The sequence below is a fragment of the Triturus cristatus genome, chromosome 1_1, assembly GCF_964204655.1.
Source record: "Triturus cristatus chromosome 1_1, aTriCri1.1, whole genome shotgun sequence".
Classification (NCBI taxonomy): domain Eukaryota; kingdom Metazoa; phylum Chordata; class Amphibia; order Caudata; family Salamandridae; genus Triturus; species Triturus cristatus.
The window spans coordinates 266,354,031-266,378,256 of record NC_140579.1 but is presented as its reverse complement, the minus strand read 5'-3'; the positions used below and the strand labels follow the sequence as shown (position 1 = coordinate 266,378,256).

At 46.0% G+C, this 24,226-nt stretch overlaps 1 protein-coding gene across 2 annotated transcripts in view; it reads left to right on the top strand.

Annotated features, from left to right (window-relative positions):
- Positions 1 to 2,485: 2,485 nt before the first annotated feature.
- LOC146870105 (rho-related GTP-binding protein RhoA-D) overlaps positions 2,486 to 24,226 on the top strand; it is a 401,884-nt gene continuing 380,143 nt past the window's right edge. Inside the window, exon 1 of one of the 2 annotated variants that reach the window (XM_085628086.1) lies at positions 2,486 to 2,638. The gene's annotated coding sequence lies outside the window, so the exon portion shown is untranslated. Of the gene's footprint in view, positions 2,639 to 2,833; positions 3,045 to 24,226 lie in introns of those variants that run through there. The other variant, XM_085628050.1, reaches the window with a different exon arrangement.

Here is a 24,226-nt window from a genome sequence, read left to right as displayed (position 1 = left end):
GTCGCCCCCGCTTGACCGGAGGGAGATACAGGAAATCCTGCTGGTACGCGTTATTGTCCGTCCAGCTGTGGCAGGAGACCGGGCCTGCAACTCACCGCCGGCGCGTGAGATGAGAAAGTGTCCCTGTTCGGGCGCCATTCATGTGGTAAATAAAATTCCTTTACCGGGACTTAATTTGATATATAAACATAATAAAATAGCTCAGTAAAATGAGAGGCAGAATCCGTGGTATTAGAGGTTCGGAATGGGCTTTATTCCAGTGATCGATTATAATCGGTTGCTCCAAGTTCCATCACCACGGGGGTTCAGGAAGTGAAGTACATACTTTATTGACAAGAAATGACTTTTATAGATCATACATTACAATGAGGCGAATGCAGTAGGCGTAACAATTGATAAGGAAAATGACGATTTATCTGCGTAACCAAAAATGGGTGTAATAAGGAGTAAAAAGGAACGTAATTGGTTATGATGTCACATATAGGTGGATCCATAAGATAATACTTGGCATAGATGCGCGCGCAGCAACATGACGTGTAATTGACGTGTAACTAGGGGGTGAAGGGGACTTGACATTTAGCTCTACATGTGGAGACAAGAAGTCTGGGGGGTCAAGTCAACCTAATCCCAAATCATATCTAACATCCTATGTTTAAAGAACTATGTTATCCACGAAAGAAGGACTCTCGGACAGAATCTATTCTATACTGACTGTGCGTGCGTGTACAAGCGTCTAAGTGTCTACACTAAATGCGAGGGGATAGGAATATTCCATGGTAACAGGGCTATGAATTACTTGCATGAGGACAGAGAAGCCGGGCCTTTTGCTTGGTAACTGGAAGAATGTTTACTTAAACTACTAGGCAGGAATGCATCGGCTGAGGGGGAAGCAGATAATTCGAAGGTGAAATACAGTTCTTGGCAGAGAATAGGCTGATGTCAGGCTTCGTGAGCCGCGCAGAGAATGAGACAAAGTTCATGGTCACAGATACAGGCTCAGACTGGAGCTTTCAGAGGCAGAAAGCAAGAGGAGTTTGATGACAGAATCAGGGCCTACTTGCCTAGACTGTAAAATGGAGTAACTGAGCCATATAAAGCCGGTGGCCTTTCATATTTAGGAATGGAATATCCGGCCTATTCATGGCGGATCTGACAGAGGACATGTTGACGGTGGACGCACATGTATTTGCGTCTTCATAACTGGAACTGGAGGAAACATACATGTACTTGTAACATGCACATAGAACCGTTGGGGTCCAAGATAGGGGACATAACTGACCAGAAAAATCCATATTTCCACACATCAGAAAAAAAATGGGGGCAACATAAGTGCAGATCCTACTCTCCTACACCCCCCGTTTTGTATTTATTCTGGTTACGCAGAAGTTACGGGTTGTCCTGTCTCTCATTCTTTCAGGGTCTGAGAAGAAGATGGATTAAGTGTAATCCTGGTTGAGACAACGTACTTCCCAGCTGGCCTGGTTTTTCCACGTTGGAAGCTATTGTTTGGACTTCAGTTATATTGTTGGACTTTACTGTTCGAAGCAAAGAAAGAGGACAAGTTCCGGTTGATGGCGACTCTTATGGGGCATTACAGGATATGATGTAACATGTGCATCATGGGAAATGTAGTTTTGTTTACATGATACACGTTTTCATTGGCTGCTGTGAGTAGCAATAAATAGAAAGAAAAGCATAATCCTCACCTCCATAATGGAATTGAAAATTCTTGGCGCGAATGCTAGCTAATTTTTTATTCTAAGGGAACCGAAAAAAGAAACCGAAATCTGGCTTTCCAAGAAGGGAGCAGGGCAGCCTTGTAAAACGGAAGCAGGCTTCCCGATGAAACCTTGGGGTGGGGTTGCACCTGCACTAAAACCATCACACCTTCCTAAAAACTTCAAATATGCAAAACAAAATTCGTCCTTTAGGAGGGCGGGTTCTCTTTACTCCCGTGATGCTTTGCCAATGATGTCATGGTTCTGGCACAGAAGTGTAGGGAGGTTTTGATCCGCTCCCTCAGCAGGCAGAAGCAATACTGCGAGCAATGAGCGGGTGGGCTGCAGGGATGGACTTTGCTATCTCCTCGTGTCTTCCGCAAACATGGAGGGGCTAGAATTGCGATTTGAGCTTTTTAAAACAAACACTCACGAGACTGAAAGCATGAGGGAGACATGCACGCACCTCCTTGAAACTGCAGCAGTGATGTATGTGTAGTGTATGGACCCGCAGACAGAGGGTGGGTGCGACAAGAAGACCCCCTGCTGTCTTTTGCCCAGCCCAGTGCCCGGAGCGTGTGGGTGCGGCCGCGTAAGCACTGACCTCGCTCGAGTGCTCACACTAGCAAGACTATAGGCGTAAGGCGGTGAGTGGGCCTGACTGAAGTAAGGTTCGGACCCTCCCTCTGCCTGCAGCAAATGCCGATAATTAGGCGGGAGTGGGCAGAGAGGAAGTTCTGGACCCCCCCCCCCCCCCCCCCCCCCTTGAATAGGCGGAACGACAGGAAAGGCCGGGGAGCAACGAGTGAAAGAGACTCGAAGACACCCTATCTTGCCTTGCGGCAGCGGGGGACGCCGTGGTGCACTGACCACGCCCCTCAGCAGTGATGGATAGGGAAAGATAACGATCTATAAACAAGGTGAGCGTGTTCTTTTGGCCCGCCCCGTGAGGTGACATGGAGTGGGCTGGGCAGAAAGAGACTCCTTGCACACGATGCACGATGCATGGTGAGGGCCCCGCCTTTAGACTGGAGGGTTGAGATTAGTGTTAGACGCTGGCCCCACCTCAAACAGCAAAGACCTTGCAGGGACATGGGCGGAGCAGGATCTCAAGCAGTCAGCCTGGAGGGCGTGGCCCTGGTCCAGCCCCTGAAAGTAGGGCGTGGGCGTTCAGGCGTTCATGTCTGTTTCACTGCTGAGAAATTGACTCGCATAGTCTTGCTGCACATCCGAATCCTTGCTGCAGCAGGAAGTGGTGAAGGCAAGTAGCCAAAATAGAGAGCCCACCCGGCAGCAAGGGCGCACCAAGACCCAAGAACAGGCAAGGTAGGCAGCCTGCAGCTTCACTGAGAAGCCCCCGCCGTCTTTATTTCTCCTCCATTAAGACTTTTTGGCAGTTTTACTCGACAGTTCCAAAACAACTTCTCACCAGTTTGCAGTAACTCAAACTAAACCTGTTTATTCGTTGCTCCGTTTGTTTTTCATCTGCTTTACTTTCCACAGCCTCAACTTCTTTAAGTTCCTTTATTTGGCTGCTCGGAATACATTGTGGCAGTCTGGGTTTGTGTGCCTCCTATGTGGTGGGCGATGGCTGAGGTAGAATTGTTTTTTTTTAACGTGTATACGTTTTACTATGTTGTTGTCTTGTTCAGTGTTTTTAGGTCTCGCTTGAGCCAGCGCTTTAGCGCTGCTCCGGCGAGAGCTATAGATAACGGGGATTTGGAAGTGCAAACGAGTGCTTTTCAGGCCCCCAACTACAGTGCATGTGCGCCGGGCACGCGCACCAGTTGGCAGCCTGCGTGTACATTTCGCGGGCGCTTTGATGTTCTCAGTGAGCCGCGCGGCCACTGCGAACATCAAAGCGCCCGCTAAATGATTACTTTCACTTTAACGTTCGCACCTACTTGGCAGACTGGTTCTCTGTTGCTCTTTCCTCCTCTGCTCTCTCTCCTCAGAGCCCGTCCCTCCCCCTGTTGCTGCAGCTGGCATTACACAGGGGAGGGTGGCTCTTCATGCCTACCAGGCCAGTGGCGCTCTTCGTAGTCGCATTAGTGGCACGAAGCGCTTTATAAATTCTATATTGCAGTAGTAATCGGAGTTACACGCCTCAAAGCGCTTCAGTGCCTCGTCAGAGGCAATAAGCGTTGTATAAATCCAGTTACAGTACAATATTTCCGCAGAAGCCCCTTATAACGCAACCAAACCTTCTTCGGGGCCCAACTCGTGCAGAAGGCATGAATGGTGTGCTCAGGTGTGGGCCCATTCTGAGGCTTGAAGGCCTCACCGGCACCAGCACGCTCCAGGTGCAGGCCTTCCCGTGCAGCCGTCTCTGCACCTCCGTGTCTCTTTGCTTAAGCCGAAGCCCCGCTCCCCTCCCACCCTCCCCCACTTGTCTGTTATCTCTGGTTTAGGGCTAGTACCATATAACTCTCTCCGCTCTGATAAGGCAGGTCTCTGGTTTGAGTTCTCGAAGAACAAACAATACTTTTTTTATTCTTTCCTTTCTGAAATATTTTACAGCCCTGTTTATGAGGGAATTACCAGACACTATTTATATTAGGGAACGTAATATGCTTTTCTTAGTCTGCGGTAAAAGACTTCAAAAAGAAAACACAGTTTGCCTGCTATCGAAAAGTACATCTAAAGGAAAATGTGTCGGCTTTTCACTTGCAGATGGAATATTGTATTTTTTATTTTTGTAAAGTGCTGCACAGTGACACATGGTCTTTACTACACGTGATTAGCTTTCATAAGTGGATACATGCAATGTTTAGATTATACTAACATTTACCTAAATAAAGCATCTATCGCCTTAAATTAGACAATAGTGATAACACAGCCATGTTATACGGTTCCGCGGCTTTTTGGCCCTGTAAAAAGCGGGTGTTACAATAACCTAGTTAAACAAGCATTTGCAATGCAATAGGTCTCGCAGTTATACGAGTTTGAGCTATTGGCATTATAAATGACAGTGCCTTTTATTTATGTTTTAAAAAAAACAAACTTAAATAAAAAGCATTGTCATTTACAAGGCCAATAGCTCAAACTCCTATAAATGCGAGACCTATTGCATTGCAAATGCTTGTTGCTTGATTGTGTTTCTTTCTTTTGAACGTGCTCTCCCGTTGTTGTTTAGGCAATGGGACATTCCAGGTCAGTGTTTAAAGACCATTTTCGAGACGTTGTTCAGCGGAGTGGTTATCTCGCACTGCCTCCCTCTTTCCCGCAGGTTTGGGGGGACGTCTACCCTCGCAGATGGGTTTTGGGATGGTCTCATCACTTTGGCAAGAGGGAGTATTGATTTTAAGAACGGCTGCTAATGAGAGCTGATGCCTTCTCGCTAGCGTGTCCTGGTGTACCCACATCTGCCCCCATCCTTGTTGAAAAATGCCCCGTCATTTCACCCTTTGGGATGGGAGCAGTTCAGCTGGAAGAGAGGAGAGTACGACACCGGGGAGCCTGAGCCAGGGGGATGAGGTGAGGGCTCCAGAGGACGCTTCCCAGGTTACAGTTCCCATGGAAACATGTTTAAGTAAGTTTGGAGGGGGAAGCTGGCATTTCACTCTGACTGTTGATCAGATTGGAGTGAGTGAATTGGACTCACTGTTAACCATCTACCCCGCCCCAATCCTCCCGGCTCCACAGTGAGCCAGGAGATCTCGCGAGCCATTGCACAACCACCAATGCTCCAAAAACCAAACTAACCCTCTCCATTTATCTCCTCAGGCCTAACGGCTTTCTTGAGGTTGTTCCCTTCTATGTTCGCCCTTACACAATTTCATCTGCTGCCGTGTTTGTCCTTAAAAGATGGACACCTTTTATCACACGCATTGGAACATTTTCCCAGATCAACCAGTGCTGCTTTATTAACAATAGCATAGTGCTTCTTGTTGCATTGCCATGGCCCTCGTGATTGTTTGCACCATTGTTACATTGTTAAATATATTTTTCTTCGGGAATGTGTAAGATAAGCTTAAAATAAAAACCATGTTACAGACCATTGCCGTTATGGCCTATAGTGCATTGGCTGTCTTGATTGGTGTAACCCTGACCCATCAGTACATAAGAATGACTGTGCATAATTCTTTTTGCAACTTTTGGCCCAGTCTGCATTTCAATTTATTGACGAAAATGACAAGCCTCATGTCATTGTGATTGGGTTTGATTATTCAGAGAGTGCACATTTCAGCTGGAAGTTGAATCTTACTGGTGACCAGCCTCTTGTCCCTGTTGACATCTCCCTGTATTTCTTGGCAGTAACCAACCTGCCTTACTGGTAATTGATAATGGTGACTATTGGTAAGTAGCTTATCCTCATTGTGTCCTGGGGGGTCACTTTTGAGTGGCAACTTTCGTCACATTGGGCTGCTTTTCATTACTGACCAGCGAACATGCCCATCTAGTGAATGGCTGTAGCTATTGACCAGCTCCAGTGTGTTGGTCGCTGTGATCTGCTCATAATTTGACACCGACAATGCTTCTTCCACTATTGGAGGACACTGTTTGAGGTAGCGTTGTCTAATCGTTCCATTGCATGAGGGCACATATTTCCAGTTCTGGGTTTTCATTTAAAACATTGCCATCAGGTGTGTCAGTCTACTTTGTTTCACTAAAACAAACGAAGGAAAGTCCAAATTACACTAATTAGATGAATGCTCAAAACTGGATACTTAGGTGTCCTCTTGACAAGGGGAGATATGGCAACGCTACTTCAACGGTAGTAGTCTTCCTTTCGACTCTTAATGGTGATAATTAATTACAGTGGGATCAAAAATAGCAGAACCAAACCCTGTTGGCGACAAGCCCAGGTTCAATTATTGACTGGCAGCTTGTTTGCGTCTTGGCCAGGTTTAGGTATAGACCTTGAGGTTTTGCCTATGTTTACCATCCTGTGCCCCTCTATATGATCTATAGTAACTTAACTAAATAGATCAACATTGAGCTCAGATCAACACAGCAATCTTCATCTGACATATTTCTTTAGTGGTCCATAGAAAAACTAAGCACTAGAGGAGTCAGAAAAATAGTGAATCATCTCTAAAGTAAACCATCGCCTTTTTTGATTTAAATGTCTCGGGGATTGCTTGCTTTTCCCCCTAGAAACTGTAAATATATTCCTTCCAACCCCAGTGCACCCAGAGAAGCATTCATAACCTACGCACCAGTGTTTGGGGATGTCATAGTGCGAAGTTGGATATACTTTTATCACATGTCACCCAATTTGGACACAAAAAGTCAGGAGAGACCACAGATGGATAACCTGGAAATGGATTATTCTATATTTAGGGCACTGGATACCCTGCAAGATTTACATTTACAGTATGGGCCGCATGTACACGGCTGTCCAGCTCAATTCACTGTTTTTAGGTCTCGGGACCATCCGGTCTGCCGAAGGCAGAACCGGAAGTCGAGAGATTTAATGTTTTGGAGAAGAGGGGCTTGAACCCGCCCCTCTTCTCCCCTGTTCTCCATTGACTGGCCTCTTCAATGCTGGCCAGCCATTGGAGAAGAGGTCCCGTCACTCCGATCAGGCCCCGTCCTTTTCGGATCGGGGGGCGTGTTTTTTGCAGAAAGTATAATTATCTCCTCCAGCCAATGGCTGGAGGAGATAACAGCAAAACACGCCCCCGAATCCGAAAAAGACGCTGCGTTTCTCCGAGGCATTTCTGCTCTGCCTCGGAGAAAGGCAGTGGTGTGCTTGTTGTGAGATCTGCCCGGATGAACACCATGGAGCCTAATGTCAGCACATGTGTGGGAACTGTTTTTAAATATCCGACGTATGTATCGCGTCACAAATATGGATTAATTGGATAAGTGAAAGCAGAGCGAGTCAGCGGCTCCAAAAATCCAGGTTTTCAAAGATTTTCTCTAGCAGAGTGAATGAGGCGGAGATGACAGGGGAGTGTATTCCATGCTTTTACCCCAAGAACGGCTACTGATTCCCCTCCCTTTGTGTTACATCTAAACAATGGGTTTTAGTAGGTTTGCTGACGAGGATCTTGGACGGCTTGCGGTGAGTCCATTGCTTGCAAACATGGGGCTGTGGGATAGCGGAGGCATTTCCGTATGTAGCGCTTACCCCAGCGACAGGAAGCGGATGATCACGCGCCGGCGCCCGCTGGCCGTAAGTGTCCTGGCAGTCCGTTTTTAGGGAAGACAAGCGTGTGAGCCTGTGCAGAGACACTTGTCCGACTGAGCGGCAAGTGCGTGGGCAGCCGCGGGCGCTGCTCGCGTGACCTGTGGTAGCAGCGGCCCTCCTCCTGCCTTTTCTTTAGCTTGCTCTGGTTTTTCATGAATATTACGGTATAGTGCCGACTTAAAGGGAGCTACTCCAGCTTGGACATGTTAAGGGCTATAGGAAACTCCTCCAGCGTTTTGCTGTACCGTGGCGTAATGCATGTTCTTAAACAGCGCTGGCTACTAACATAAAACTCCCTTGTGCTGCATTTTCATGCAAAGACCTACTGGCCTTTAGGGACATTTGGAGATGTGTGTACTACCCACAAAATGGGGAAGTTGTTAGGGCTATGGAAAGTGTATAATGTAAGCCAACACTGCTATCGTTTCAAAACTCCCGTCCTGACTGACTCCTTCCCCGCCGTTATCTCAGTCACCGTCCTGCTGTGCAGTGTCTCGAACGCCCCGTCCTTGCGAGAAATGCCGAAACCACCTGATATGTGGTAAACTGTACTCAAAACTATCGTTTCATCGGATGCGCCGCCCTGTCGCCTGAGTCCAATGGGCTGACAAGTGGCTGACTGCCTGTGCCCACAACACTAGTGGCACCAATTTGTAGAGAACTGCTCTCATTTCCTGATGTGACTGACAGCGCTCCAGTTCAACGGTCCCTTCAGAGGGAACCTGCGTATTTGGAAATGTCTAGATTACCTTTCATGTGCCCGACTTCTTCCCAGCCCTACTGGTCTCTTAGACCCACTTGCTTGTATGAAGCCCCTCAGATTGTCCAACACGTACCCTAGCGAGAACCAGATGTCTGTGTGACAAATCGAGAGAGTTCTCGGGGGCGGGGCGCTACTGCTATCGGGGGAAGCACGTGCCTTGCAGTTATCACTTTCTTGCAGCGCTTTACCGGCATCCGGCGCTAATTCAGGGAAAGCCCACTCATTTACTCAGCGAGTCACGTAGCGCCGCTGGAAAGGAAGTTCACTGTATCAGCTCAGCACTTAGAAATTCATCAAGGCGCTGAGCTAAGCCGTCACGTGACCGCAGTCACAAGAACAGTCCGTCCATTCAGCGCCTCCCCGGATATGGCGGATTTGCATCAGCCTTGGCTGCCCCTGTGCGCGGTGACTCAACAAACACACGTTCCACGCGGTGTCACTTGATACAATATTGGAGGATGTGTCACGTCCTGCTTCCCTGAAGTGGCGGCGTCTCCCCCGCACCCTAAATAGCACCACCCTCCCTCGAGCTCGGTCTATAAATGTTTGGTGCCTCCGGCTGGCACTGTACAGACGGCTCCACGCTGTTTGGTTTTGCTAAATGTATTGAAATGTTATTTGTCAGATGTACCCTTTAGGGAAATTCGGTGCTTACTGTGGCCACAGGGAAGTGCAGCAGCTCTCTGCCCCCACCGGCGAGGTCCCAACCCCCATGGCAGTGTACACTTTAATGCTACAATGCAACGGTCTCGGCATTGTTAAAGTTAGAGCTATTGGCATTGCTCATGACAATGCCGTTTCTTTAAATGTTTTAAAAACAAAAACATAAACAAAAATAATGTCATGAGCAATGCCAATAGCTCTAACTTTACCAATGCCGAGACCGTTGCATTGTAAATGCTTGTTAAAAGGTAGCAAGTTCCTGTTCTGGCTTAAGTGTGCCTTGGTATGCAGCTGGATTCGTTCAAAGCCACTCATGGGAGATTTTGCATTTTTTTTCCTTCTTTGGTAGCATTCAACTGATAAAAACAGAGGTTGGGAGCTGCTTGACAGAAGATCCGTGCTTTCTCCATTAAAATACAGAAAGTGGCATGGCTCAGTTGTATGCAAAAGTGTAATTACCGCGAAGGCACAAGCATGGTTTTTTCCATCTGTTCGACATAAATCTGAGGGAAAGTAATTTTTTTTCAAACTGTTGACATTTTAAGTTTTGCTAACTTTAAAACTGTTTTCCATTAACATTTTCCCTGAAACCAAATTTTTATGTTTTTTAATACCTACTTCTCTTTTATAGAACTTTGACAATGCCCTATTTGGGATGTCCTATGCTCTCACAGTCCTGGCATCACAATGAGTTCTGGTACATAATATTTTCTTTCCCCATTAAAACGCTGTGAAAACTTAAGCTAGAATGTGAAGCGAGTGAAGATGCAGGACCGGTTGGACATCTTTCTCCTGACATTGGAGAACTCTAGAGCTCCTCTTTTTCTTCCCCCCCCCCCCAAACGGGAGTGCTTAAAATAATTTTTTACAAAACAACTTCCACTGCCAGCTCACCAACTCTCATTATTTTGTAGTGAATCTCTTGTTGACTTTCTTGTTTAAGTTTATCATTGTCTTGCATGTTTTGATTTCTGGGGCAGCATGTGTTCTTATGTTATTTCCGCTTGAAGAGCCTACATCTCGTTTCTCTTGATGGGTCTAGTCCTGAGCGAAATGGAAGGAAGTCCTGGACTTTAGGAGTGACATGATTTAAAATGGTTTGGCTCTGATACCCACTCAGTCATTTAATGCTAGCTCCCTAAGTCATAGGCCTCATGTGAATAAGGGAGAGGACAGTCACCTGGCAAGGGTGCCAGAGTTTACATATAAGCAAGGAAAATTGCCTCCTTACCCTCTGCCTGGGCAGTAGAAGACATCTGTTATTGGAATGCAGAGCCCCCCCCTTACCTATGGGTCCAGATCCCACTGCATCTCTAAACAAATGATTGTTATGCCCCTGGAGACGGCATGAGTCAACCCGCATAGCCCTCAGTAGAAGAGTTATAGCCATAGCCATGTCCATTGATATTATGCGATTGTGTGGCTACAGCTTTTTTTCCACATACTTGTAGATTTGCAGCATTTGCTACATAATCCATCATGTGCTGCATAAGCTGCAGAATTTAACAAAAAAAATAGTTTCTAGCTAAAATGTTTCAAAAGTTACAAAAAATGCAACAACACAAAGACCTTTAGCAAAGGTTTACTGATCCCTTTTCTGTTCCTTATTACTACATTTGGGTGTTAAACTGGTACTACTGAGGTGCAACTAATACCCAGGCAGTCTTAACAAGTGTAAAAATAACAAAATGATGAAGTAGTACTATTACAGTAAGCCAGCGCATGGTGGCCAGAGAAGAGTGCTCCTTCCCACCACGTGTTTATCTGGCGTTGACACGTGGTGGGAAGGAGCACTCTCCAGTCGCCTCGACTGTTCGGTTTAGAAACATTTCCCTGTACTCTATGTGATACGTAAATTGAAATTTACAGGTTATAAGATTAGCTGTGATGTGACTACAAGGATAACATTTCAAACCCTGATGATGTCAGAGGCAAATTCGCCATAATGACGAAACACGTGTTGGCAGTGTTGATGTGTAGAAAACATGATTTTTACTAATGTCAAGAAGTGTGGGCATAAGGACCCTGTGGATTCAATAGAGACTGGAACATGAATGTATATTGGTGATATTTTTGTAACATTTGAGTGCTCTGCGTAACTCTGTAATATCACAATGAGTTCCACATATTTTGGCTTTTCTTACGGTTAATTTACTCAGCCCTGCCACATAATTTAGCTCTCTCCTTCTGCCTAATTCCAGTGGCCCTGGTTATAGCTCAGCTAGAATAGTCAAACCGCTGAGCAAAGAATGTGGTAAAACAGTGAGACAGAAAATGAACTTTGAATGTTGGGACATGTGGCATGTAGCAGTATTTATAATCCTCTGCCACTCCAGGGTCTTCAGTAGAGCTCCCAACGTTCCAATGACATAATGGAGCATTAGAGGGATAATGCCCTGACAATCCGAAAAGTGCCTCTGGCTGTAAAGGTGACCGGGGCATTATTCCTGTGATAATGCCCTCTCAACCAGCGAGTGTTAGACTTCTTGTTGTGAATCTATTCAGAAATTTGTAGGTAAGCTTAGATTTTACTTCTTTATAAACACTGTTTTTGCCTGGCTGGTTATTTGGTAAAAGGTGGTGTCGGTCGGATTCCAGGCTTCTAGTCATTCCCAGTTTAGGATTCTTTTCCCATGATCCCGAGACACAGTAAAAAATAAATTACTGTTTTATATTTAGAAGAATGGGAACACATGATCTGGACAAAATGGCATTTTTCTTTCCGGGGGAATTACCATGTTTTACAGCTTCTTTTGGCAATCCCGTTGCTGTCTGGATAGTCCGCGCTCAGATACAGCTGAATGAATGATTTGCTTTCCAGTTTTACAAGTTCTTTTACTTGGAGATTCCCAAGAGGGGATTCAGGGCGACACTCCCAGCGTTGTGTGTTGCAGGCTTTTGTCCTCCCGCTCTCCTGCAGGTATCCAAGGGTCAGCGTTCTTGTTTTCAGGTGCTTTGTGAACACAGCGTCCTTTCTTCCAGGAAGTGCGGGCAGTGGGGCGTAGGTTGGCACCAGTGGCGTAGCTAGGAGGTGGGGGGGGGGGGCGGTGGAGGCGGTCCGCCCCAGGCGGCACAATTTCGGAGGCGGCCGCGCGGCACTGGTGGCCCGTTGCGGTCGCGGCGGCCTTTATAATTTGTTTGGGCCGCATTTGCCACATAATCCATTATCTTCTGCATAATCTGCAGATTTTTAAAGAGGTTGTTTTTAGCTCAAATGGTTCAAATGTTATACAATTGCATTGACATGTGGTGGCGCTGAGTGAAGTTTCTTTCCTAAGGTTGACTTGTCACCTTCTGATTGCTTATTGCTATATTCAGGTGTTAAACTGGTCCCAATGAAGTGAAATCTATGTCTAGTGTTAGCAAGCGTATCAAAATAATGAACTAATACTATCACATAATGTGCTGCATTATGCTACATAGTTTGCTTTTTCTTGTTGCACAATTTAGTCAACACTGCTGCATAATTTGACCCATGCTTCAGCCTGAATTTTCCGCATCTACATTTTAAAGTTCTGACAAGCAAAGTCCTTCCCCTTTCCCAAAGCTAGAAGGGCAACAGAGAAAGCGAAGTCAGTAGCTCTTTGGGTGGTAGTTATTGTCTTAAAAATGTCAAAAGAGGGCAGATACCAACACCTAAAATATCGAATCTCTGAAATACTTACTGGAACCCATTCGTCTATATGGCCCACCCATGCTTCTTTATGAAAGGAAAAATCCTAGAGCCGGGCATGCCTGCAACAAGTCAGGACTATTGGCTTTGTCAATGGTTATTAGTTGCACATGATAAATAAGCTGCAACTATGGCTTGTTACATATAATATTGAAAAAGCTTCCACTTAAAGCCCTGGTGACAATACCACAATTTTGCTGCTCTTGCGTTTCAAAAAGAGAAGGGAAATCCAGAGAGAAAATGACTCTTTAAAGGATTTCCCTTCCCCCACAACGCTCATCTGGCATGACGTCATGCCGTAACTTCTCCACTAGTGAGCAGTGTGAGCAGCGCACATCGATGTGCTTGCTGTCTCGAAATGGGTCTCTATCGTGCTGTTTGGCGCCCTGGCACTTTTTCCGGACTGCAAAAACGGACCGCCTGTGCCAGGGCTCTGAACTCCTGACATCTTCTTCATTTGTTGCCTTTCTGTAGCAGGCTCTCATGGCCCCTTGTGTGCTTGTATGGTAATTTAATGCCCGCCAGTCAGCTATTATGATCACACACATTTGTTTTCATTAAGTACATCATGAGTGCATTTAAGCCCATTATGAGATTTAACAAATTAGATGTTGCTTTGGGGTTGTGCTAAAAAAGTGGTGCAATCCCAATGCAAAATCTGGGCCTCAACTAATTTAATTTTTTTTAAAACCCTGCCACAAAGAAATTGGCAACAAGGAGAAGCATGTTAGTAGATCTTTTAGTCATAATTGGTTACAAAGTCTGCATTTTCTTATATTTTTGCAGGGTTAAGGCATCTGCTGCAGAGGTGCCCAGTAACTATCGGAATAATAAATGGTGAGATAACCCCGGAGGTTAAAGTATTTCTTGGAGAAATTTCTGTTTTGTGTAGTCCCAGATCTGACTAAAAGTAGTATAGAAGGTTAATGTGCCTGCAAAGCACATCATGTAATATGCAGATGACAGATTTTTTTTTAATGTAGTTAGGTAAGGTTACTGCTTTGAACACAGATCCTTTTGTTACTTGTAGTTCATAAATAGTAAGCCTTTTAATATAGCACAGCGAGCTATGTAGGATATGTTACTGCTACAACTTTTAACCCTCACTGACTCATGCAACACATCTTGTACACTGATTTACACGCTTGCATGATTTATTTTCAATCTGTATGTTATGTAAATCGCTCTGATGTGTAGCGTTATAAAAAAAAGTAAAATAGTGCTATTTAAATTGTGTGTAAATACTGGGACCGACCAACACATCTGAGATACTTACAATTCATGCACTTACATTAAGGGGCCTAACAAAGTCAAAAGTCATGTATGTGCATGATCGAGGTAACTATTAGCGGCAATACTACGTGTCTCTCGGACCTCTTTCAAGTGTTCGCCTTCCTTTTTCGTCAGCACCACAGGGGGGGCGGCAATCTGAGGGATAGCCCCGGGTGCCACAAGCTCTAGCTACGCCTCTGGTTGGCACGAGCGGCCCAGCCTGTGTGTTGCTGATAGCAAGCCAACCCAAGTCCAAAAATAGTGAGCCATCCCAGGCGCCGAGTGAGTGCGGTGAGTCAGTGCCCAAGGGCGGCAGAGCAGGCTGGACTCAGACCGGCTCCATGCCACATGTACGTCGAAGACAGGTTGTTGCCAGTGTGTGAGCTTTTCAGAACTCCTATCTTCTTGGGAGGGGTAGGGTCAGTGCGAAACTCTCAATTGTTGTGTGGGAACATAACCTCAATGGCAATAAATAGTTTTCTTCTTCAGTTTGGAGTAGATGGGTTGTGGTGTTTTTTGTTGTTTTTTTTTTTAGTTCATACTGTTTGTCTTCAAACCCATAAGTCATTTCAGCGTGTAATGGAAATGCACTTAATGCTGAACGGCACGCTAGTGATTCCTGCTTGCAAGCTTACTGTCTCGGTGTTAGACTGGCCTTTCGTGCTGCCTAGCTTTGGCCTTTCGGGCAGCCTAGCTCTGCCAGTTTAGGCCACTGGAAAGGACCAGTGTGTGGGCTGTTTCCGCCGCATAAAACAACTACCCACTCACTGGTCCTTCACAGCTGGACCATCTGGCAGTGCCAGGCTTCCTGAAAGGTCATCCTACAGTACAGTCCCTGGTGGTGGACAGTACAGGGCAGTGGAGTGTTCCTGCGAGTACTGGTGCAGAGTTCTATGATAATGGCAAAACTAAGGAGCCGTAGTGTGGACTGTTACATTCTCCTTGGCATATGAATAATCTGGTCCCCTTCAAGTCATGCCTCCTTTGTATTTCTACCTAAGCATGCCTAGTCAAACACATAAGACGCCCACCTATGTCACCGTCTTTGTAGGCTTATAGGAATCTTCTTTCAAGGTGTTGCCATCTTTTTGGGGCATATTTGAATTCTGGTATCCCCAGTTCACTTCTCCTTTACTGGTTGCACTTCCTGCTTACCGTCACCAGGTTTCGCATAGCATTATTCTGTGACTCTTTAATCTCCATTTACAGACACCTTAAAGGGATTAGTCCACTAATGAGTGCTTAGTAGCCCTTTACAAAAAGGCGTTGACAAATAGTCTAAAAACAATACCAAATCAGTGAGTGTACAAATTAAATATGGGTGGGGGATAAGGCACAGTGAAAGACTTGGTATTGACTACGTCCCCCAAAGTTGAGAGGCAGAATTAAACATGGTGGATGGGGATTGTGATTTTTATTGGCCTATGTGCCTCTGAAAGGAATCAAAACCCTAATTTAGATTTAGGACCTAATTATTCAGTTTTATCTGTCACGTGCCCACACACTGTGAAATATTATGTAAAGACAGAAAAACAGTATAATTCTGTTTAAACGTTCAATTGTATCTGGAAATAACCTACAGCCTGCTTAAAAAAAAAGGTCTCAATGCGGTTTGTTTTAAGTGTTTTTTCCTCTTCATTGTATTCGAGCTGAGAATGTCCTGCCTAGGATATGTTACAGGAAATTCAGAGCAGCAAGAATGTTTTCCATTGTAGTCTGTTAGTTTGGCATGAGAAGTCACAAACAGGAAAGAGCTGTTCTTTAAATAAATGTATGTAATCTGGGTGGCACATAATGGAAAAGCAGGAAGCTTTTTCTATTGTGAACATTGTATTAAATATGGATCTAGGCCAAAATTAGTATTATAAGAAGTCGATCCGAAGTGTATGTTAGTTGAGACTGACTTGTGCATCGCTCATAGCACATCACTCTCCCAGCTGAATTAGCCTGGCATGTACAATAAACCTTTTTGTACTCCCTTTTGTTGCAGATGTGGTGATTAAATGATTTGCACTGCTTAAAGGATTTTTTCCCGACACCTCCTTTCACGTTGATCTGATGGTGGCAAGAGCTACATTTCTGTCCTTAGCCATGATAGAATAGATTTTGATGCTGCCGGTAAAGAGTTGCCAACTGGTCTCTTGTAATTGAGAAGGTCTTTATCTAGACCTGGCTTTTTGTCCTACAGTGCCTTACTTGGCCAGACTACTAGCAAATGACTTGCAGGCATGTATGTATAATGGAAAAGTTAAATCTATAAGTTCCATGATGCAAAAGGCTGTTACATTAAAAGTTATTGCTGCATAACAGTGCTCATGAGGACATGGGACCAGATGGCAACCACATCCCTTTCGATTCAATCCTCATGCGTTGCATGCAGAAGTCTCAAATAGGCTTCTCTAATAACATAATAGTTTTATCATGGCTGCTGTAGAGTGTCCAATAACAGTAGGCTAACACTAGATCATGGGTGGTATCAATTACTGAACTTATATTATTAAAACATATGTAAAACAACCTAGACGGCTGGATTTGGCGATGGGCGCTTTCTTTACTGGATGTGGTGAGCCAGAGGCTTCTCTTCACTGAGAGATGTCTTGTTTACAGTACACAGGAGCTATTCACACTCATCCGCCTGAGAACAGAATGTATATTTTCCTTCCATAAGGTCCATTACAGGCACCGGAACTGCCGTAGTGGTAGGGCAGCAGAAAACTCGACATTGACTTGTATAAAATGCTTCTGTTTTTGTTGGACCTTTTTAACAACCTAATTCCGTCTAGGATTTGCCTTTTTAATTCACATGGTTCGACACAACTGGATTAGTACCACAGCCAAAGGAATGTGAGATCTTCAAACAACTACTTTTTCCAGGGACAGGATGTTTCAGAAGTCTACTTAGCCTGTTAAAAAAAAAAACAAAACAAAAAAAAAAAAGAATACACCTGTCCCTTTTGGTGCATACTGTAAGGTGACAAATTATGGCAGTGTTCCCATATCCCAGTTCTTTTAAGAGCCTGTCTGTTTGTGTCACAGCTCATATTACACCAGGGTTTGGATTATAGAAAGGATCTGATTTTGCCACCATTCCGCAAATCTACATACAGGGGCTGAAAGTAGTTGAGAAGCAGTAGCTAATGAGCTGGAATTCCCTGTGAGTCTCTGCACACCCACAAACTAACATGGTTTACAGGCTCGCTTCTCCAAACTGGGCCCCTAATTTATTTTCATGTTGCTCATAATGGTTTTAGATTAGCCCTCCATTTTTTTTAATGGTTTTTTAAAATAGTGTCATTCTTCAACCACACTTTACTAAAAGATTCATTGGAGAAGGTCCTCCATTATTTATCTTTAAAAAAAAAATATATATATTGACATGCTTCTGCCACATTTTAATAAATGATTCATTGGAGAAGTGGTGTTTAAAGACTCACAATAGTTTAGCAAAACGTATATTTCAATTTGCAGTTTGTTTTATGTAAATTTTTCTTTTGAAAGCAAACAATCCCCAACCTTGCTTTCATAATTGTACATGTTTTCACATACAACCTGGGAGCATTAGCTTAAAATGTGTACATCTTTTCAGACTGGAACCATGCTTGCCTTTCATATGTAAAAAAATTGCTAGCATTCGCGCCAAGAATTTTCAATTCTATTAAGGACACGGAGGCGAAGATTATGCTTTCTCATTCTTTACTGCAAATTAACAGCAGCCAATAGGAACATTTTTAACATATTAAGAAGTACATTCCAAGAATGCTTAGCGTAACTACATCAACAACCATAGAGACTAGCCCTATATATGCATCTTCATACAGGAACACTTCCTCTTTCTTGCCCAACGAGCAGAGTCCAACTTGAATAGTTGAAAGTCCTAACAACATCAAGAAAACATATCCAAATCACACTAGACCGTTGAAAGAACAGGAACTGTAGATCTTGAACAAGAAGGCCTTAGACAACCCCTTCCCAGGGGACCACCACGATGGCTTATTTGCCTTCCTGGTCTGCGCATGAAACAAAAAATTATACTCTTAATAACTGACATAGACCTGTTATCCAGGGGGGGTAAACATGATAATTATGAATCCTAATATACATTTGGTGGGATAATCTTCGCCTCCGTGTCCTTAATAGAATAGAAAATTCTTGGCGCGAATGCTAGCAATTTTTTTTATTCTATTACAGGACCGGCGGCTTCAGATTATGCTAGTTTAACGCTTATCCAAAACAACAGAAGCAACATCGCCCACAGGTTTTTGGCAAAAATACTTGAAAGTAGAACTGGAAGACCAATCATCAGCTTTCATGATATCATGTATATTGGTACCCAACATAAATGATTTTGAGGCCATAGTGCCTCTGACTGAGTGCGCTCCAAATAATTCAGTGTCAATACCCGCCTCTGACATTACATATCTAAGCCACCTGGCGTCAGTTCGGTCAAGTTAGTATCCATTCGCATCAGGAGGGATTTCCTGCGTTCAGATGAAATGGCGCAGTTGGCATTACCCAAAAAACAGATGGCATGCTGGGACCACCTTGCGAGGATATCCGGATCAATTGACTCTCCAGTCTCCTTGGCAACTAGGCCCAATTCCAGGATCTTTGACAAGGGGCTGATTGTATCTAATAACTTATCTTGGCACCCGCGCCTGATCGATGCCTTTTTTTGGGGTGTTTCTGAAATTTTTTTCAAGAACGCCAACATATTAGGGTCTATGTCGGGCGTCTCCATCCCCTTATTAGGCACGTCTGAGCGAGGGCATTCCGACCGCAGCCGGTTCCTGACTTCCCTGTCAAAACTGTGCCTCAAATTCTGGTGGATGTAGTCTGCAACCTCCGGCGGAGGGGCCCAATCAGATGACCTTGGGTGCACTATGTCTTGTGGGTTGAAGTCGGACGGAGTTGTGGGTTGATAAACGGGAGGGGATTGGGAACGGGTTGAGGCCCTCTTGACCTTCTTGTTCTTGAGAGAAACAGTGTGCCCAGTGGAATTGGTGTCTGTGCCTGTATCGGTGTCAGTAACTACTTTGGATTACGAGGGAAGCGGAGTCCAAGACCCGGAGTATAGATGATCACGGGCAGAAGGGGGCGACAATTTAGTAAGAGCCTGAGCATGCAGCCAGCTGGTTGCCTTTGTGGGAGCAGCATCTTTCCCCCCCTGCAGAGGACGTGGAAGATTTATGAGCGTCCTGCTGAAGCATTCCATGGCGTTTTGCAAAGGTTTCAAGCTGCACCGTAATGGGTTCTAAGACGGCCACTAGTGCCTTGTTAACAGTTTGAGGAACTGCTATCTCCACCGCCTTGCTGACGGAGTGTTGCACCGATGCGTCAAGGACATCCACGAGGTTGTCTTTGAGGAGGGGCCCATGCTCCTCCTCATAGTACCCATATTCATCTTCCTCGAAGAAGGCCCAGTTTTCCATCGCTAGACGTACTGCGGAAGACACTTGCAATAATAAAATACTCAAGCCAAAGGAATCGGTCAAGGGGGAGCAGCCCTGGTGCAACAATCTCTAACAGTTAATAGTAATGCTCCTCAGCAAAGCTGTAGTCAATTATAACAGCCCAGAGGGCGTCCAGAGCCAATTACATGATCTACAAAGCCTGCACACAGCTTGGGGGCTGCCTTATTATCCAGCCCAGGAAGGCGTCTACAAAGGGCACCAAAGACGAACCTCCGCTCCGAATCGCATTTGAAAATACGGCCGGAGCGAGGAGGATTCAAAATGTGTGTCGCGTAGCCCAATACTAGCCCAATTGGGCTACGCGACAAAAGGCTCACCAGAACACGGGCCCGTATCGGGGAAGGCGCCGCAGACCACATGGAGTTATGCGGTAAAGCTTGGCAGGGCGGAGGACACGTCGGTGAAGCACCCGACGCCTTCCGAACACCCAGTGAGAGCAGCCGTGCGATGAGCTGCAAAAATGCAAAGCTCACAAAAGCCCCGCAACAAACATCATAATAATAACATTTCAATACAATTTAGAACTTGAGCAAAGACACAATAAAGGCTTGAGATAGGACAAGAAAATATTTAGAGCACTCCACTCTATGCGAGCAGCAAAGAAAGAGGCAGTGTTCCTGTATAGAGATGCATATATAGGGCTAGTCTCCATGGTTGTTGATTTGCAGTAAAGAAAGAGAAAGCATAATCTGAAGCCTCCGGTCCTGTAATAGAATTGTCTTTGAGAACACATTCCTGTCTGCTGTCTTCTTTTTCGACATTATTTTTGACACTCCTTTTAGATCTATATGTTGAGGTATGATAAAGCATATGAACTTGATGAGCACAGTCATGAAGGCATGAAACCTAATGTTTATATTCCCTTTGTTTGCATTCCATTTATTCTTTTTAGGTCTCGCCTGGCTATCGCGTAAGCGATCGCCCAGCGAGACCTATGTAGGGGCTTCAGAAAATGCTGCCAAAGGCTTCCCAGGCGGATCGCGTGGCGGTTACGCGCACAACCACACGCATTCAATTTGCCACCAGATACTTCCTGCGCCGCCTCACGCATTCAGAGAGATTTAGTAAGGGGTACAAGACCTTAGGAATGCGGTTTATGGCCAGTGCATGTGAGGCATTCAAGCGCGAAGCTGGCATCTGGCATCGGACTTGAAAGCAGCAGACTGCTTTTGCCAGCGCACGCTCGGCCTCACCTCCTGTATCCCCTCTTACAACAATTAACTTTCATTATAACTCACACCCCATATGCTCGTTCCCTCCCACCCTTCCTTGTCCGCTTTTCTTGTTGTTTACAAACCACGCCACACACTGCTGCATGCCGCACACTACCGCACGCCGCACACTGCTGCGCACACTGCTGCACGCCGCACACTGCTGCACGCCGCACACCCAGATAGCGGTGGTGCTACATGTGTGCAAGCACTATCTGTATTACAGATGGGCCTCACAAACCTCTGTGACCCCTTCTGTAACACTGCTGCACGCCACCCACTGCTGCACGCCACCCACTGCTGCACGCCACCCACTGCTGCACGCCACCCACTGCTGCACGCCGCACAATGCTACACGAAACACCACTGCACGCCACACACTGCTGCATGCCGCTGCACGCCACACACTGCTGCACGCCACACACTGCTGCACGCCGCACAATGCTACACGCCACACACTGCTGCATTACTCACTGCTGCATGCACACCACACACTGCTGCACGCCGCACACTGCTGCACGCCGCACACTGCTGCACGCCGCACACTGCTGCACGCTGCACACTGCTGCACGCCACACAGTGCTGCCTGCCTCACACTGCTACACGAAACACTGCTGCACGCCGCACACTGCTGCACGCCACCCACTGCTGCACGCCACCCACTGCTGCACGCCACCCACTGCTGCACGCCGCACAATGCTACACGAAACACCACTGCACGCCACACACTGCTGCATGCCGCTGCACGCCACACACTGCTGCACGCCACACACTGCTGCACGCCGCACACTGCTGCATTACTCACTGCTGCATGCACACCACACACTGCTGCACGCCGCACACTGCTGCACGCCGCACACTGCTGCACGCCGCACACTGCTGCACGCTGCACACTGCTGCACGCCACACAGTGCTGCCTGCCTCACACTGCTACACGAAACACTGCTGCACGCCGCACACTGCTACACGCCGCACACTGCTGCATGCCGCACACTGCTGCACGCCGCACACTGCTGCACTCCAGACACTGCTTTTATGCGAGTTTATGCTACTGACATTGTAAGTGACAATGCCTTTTATTTGTTTTAAAACCAAAACATAAATAAAAGGCATTGTCATTTTACAATGCCAAAAGCTCAAACTCTTATAAATGCGAGACCTTTTGCATTGCAAATGCTTGTTATTCAGTGTATTTAACCAAATCCTCTTACGCCTTTGCCCTCCACCTAGACTGCAAGACAGACGTCTTCACACTAGCAGTTCGGGCTGGACTGTTCCCATGAGGCACAGGGTCAAGACTGATTTGCATATGGCTGGGTTCAAACTGGAATGGCATGGTGAGGAAAAAAATGATGGATTTAGGCCCAGATCTCTGTACTGGGGTGAATGTATGACATTGTTTTGCATTCTGTCCTTCAATTGTTGTTTTTGCATTCGCAACCCCGAGTGGGACGGGTATGCCCAGACGTGGGTCCCATGCTCTCCATGCCACTGGAGTCAAGCTATCCTTGCTGATGAGGGGTGAAACCCCGAAACCAGTCCCAGATAGCGGTGGTGCTACATTTGTGCAAGCACTATCTGTATTACAGATGGGCCTCACAAACCTCTGTGACCCCTTCTGTAATAAGTGGGCGCACATGCCTGTTGCATCCCCGGGACTCTTTCTGTGATACAGTCCATGGTCAGCAATAACACAAAGATGCTGTTGGGTTAGGCAAAAGGGGCTTTTCTCCCTAAAGAGAGCAGAATCGCACACTAATCGTGCACCTACAGAAGAAGGGTGTGATGGCATTGATGGGGTCGTCTTCTCACCACTGTGCTCCGAGATTGAGCTTGCATTGTTAGTGATTTGAGGGTGGATGCACCAGCCTCGGAAACTACTGTGTGTTTCCTCACACTGAGTAGGGGAGGCGAGCTGTTCGTCGAGTGGATTGTGCTCTGCACAGATTACTTGTTTCCTGTTTGGAGCAAAAATAAGTCTAGGTCTCAAGCACAGACTGTTTTGCTTCCGTGACTTCAAAGAAAGGCAGCCACACCAGAGGTGCTCTAGGGCTGGTCAATGATTGCCAGATATTATGAGCTGATTGATGCAAGAGGCGAAGGTCATTTGGATGGACCCAGCACGCTCAACTATACTAATTCAGTGCTCGGTTAAGGGTGTTGGAGTGTTGATGTTTACTTGCTTTATGCTGACCCCCTCCACCCCCCAAAACCCTGTGATTTCAAATTGGCTCGGAAACTGTAGTAAAGGTTTGATGGCGGCATGGTCTGTTTAAGAAAAGGTAGATGGAGCCCTGTGACCCACCACAAGGAAGACGTTTCTCCTTTGTCAGAGATTAGGTGAGCGGGGAGTGAATGTCCCTTCACCCAGGGTGCCTAAATCCTTGCACTAGTTCTAGGTGGGGCCTGCTTCAAGTATCTAGGGAGGGTCCAGGGTTGGACCTTCAAGCTAGAATACATCGGATGTCTTGTCTGCTGCTCAGGTAGTATGTACTGTACGAGACTCTTTTCAGTGTAAGCAGTTTGGTAAACACACCTGAACTGTTTATCCCTGCCAGGCGGTGAGGGAAGGTGCCTGCAATCTCTCATGATTTGCAGGTGTGCCTCCAGAGAGCACAGCATAGACACTAACGTTTCTTGAGATCTTAGTACTGATAGGATAACCGGCTGATCACTGAAAAAACACACAGGATGGGCACTCCTGAGCTCTGCATAAGCTAACTGTGATCTAGTAATCGCTTTCTGAAGACACTTGTATGAGATGTATCACATCAAGATATAAGGTTTCTCCTAGAAAACCTGTGTGGACGTTTCGTACAGATCCCTACTTGCATGTCTGCACTGTCGGGTGGTGAAGTACATATGAATTGGATATGTAGCCTGTAGCAGAAGGATCCTTTCTAACTCTACGTGGGGCATGTAAGAAGACGTGCTTTTACCTGGATGAAGGATACACTGTTGTAAGATGTTGTGTCTGGTATGGAGTAGCTGATGCTGGGCTACAAATCCGCACGGTTTATAAAGTGGAGTAAATCGGAAATGGTGGCATGAGGTGCCTCAGTCTAGGGCATAGTGCATTTTGGGGTAAGATGTTAAGTGGTAAGTTGTTGCCTCGGAGTAGGCAGAGCTAGTAGGTGCTAGGGCTAGTTTTACCCTGTGTTAGTCCTGACGATGTCTTTGCTACTCCATGTCTCTGGGATCTTAGCAAAAGAGAAAAGAAGAGAAATTGAACAATGTTTTAAGAGCCCTATTGACTTTCTTTATTTTACACTCCTTGATCTTCTTGGAACAAGTAGGAGGTGCTAAGGAGTGGAGA